This window comes from Dromiciops gliroides, chromosome 3, assembly GCF_019393635.1.
Source record: "Dromiciops gliroides isolate mDroGli1 chromosome 3, mDroGli1.pri, whole genome shotgun sequence".
Taxonomy (NCBI): domain Eukaryota; kingdom Metazoa; phylum Chordata; class Mammalia; order Microbiotheria; family Microbiotheriidae; genus Dromiciops; species Dromiciops gliroides.
This window is the reverse complement of record NC_057863.1, coordinates 152,466,039-152,466,879: the sequence shown is the minus strand read 5'-3', so window position 1 is coordinate 152,466,879 and position 841 is coordinate 152,466,039.

Sequence of the window (841 nt, the reverse complement as noted above, 5' to 3'; positions counted from 1 at the left end):
GGTGGAAAGCATCAACTTGTCTTTTCTATTTAAATGTACAGTCAGAAGACAGAAGGCAGCCTTCCTGGAGGTTGAAATAGATTCATAAAATAATAATAATGTTTTGAAGGGACCTCACAGATCATCTAATCCAATTCTCATTTTACATGTAACAAGTATATCCGGATGAGTTGGTAGCATTTTTGTGTGGACCTTTACCAATGGTCAGGACCATGGACAGATATGTCTGTCAATCAAACCTACCTTTCTTTGGCAGCTAGGTGGCCACACTCCTTCCATTTCCAGATTTTTCAGGTACTAAATAGTTATGCTTTATAGTTATGGTTATGCAACAGTTTAATTAGTTGATAAAAGTACAATAAAATGCAAAGCAAAAGACAGAGAACAATATTCCAGTCATATCCCTGGCTCAAATTCCTCAAAAGCAGGAAAAATAGGGTTTAGATTGGCATCCATTTCTCCCTAAGTCAAAGTTTCTTTAACCTAATTCTTAATCATGGGAATATGGGAAATCAATATCTGATCACAAGTGTCCTGTCTCCCAACTGCAGCCAAGGTGTGAAGTATTTCAGTCTTGTTGGGGTCTTCTGCTACTTCCTTTGCCTTTCATGAAAAAGGTTCTCTTCATTCTCACTGAAGCCTCTTGGGGGTCTAGGCTCTGAATCAGGAGCACTTTGATGTCCTTGAATAACTACCTTCATTGAGGGGCAGCTAGGTGGTACAGTGGATAGAGTACCGGCCCTGAATTCAGGAGGACCTGAATTAAAATCTGGCCTCAGGAACTTGACACTTACTAGCTGTGTGACCTTGGGCAAGTCATTTAACCCTCACTGCCCTGCAA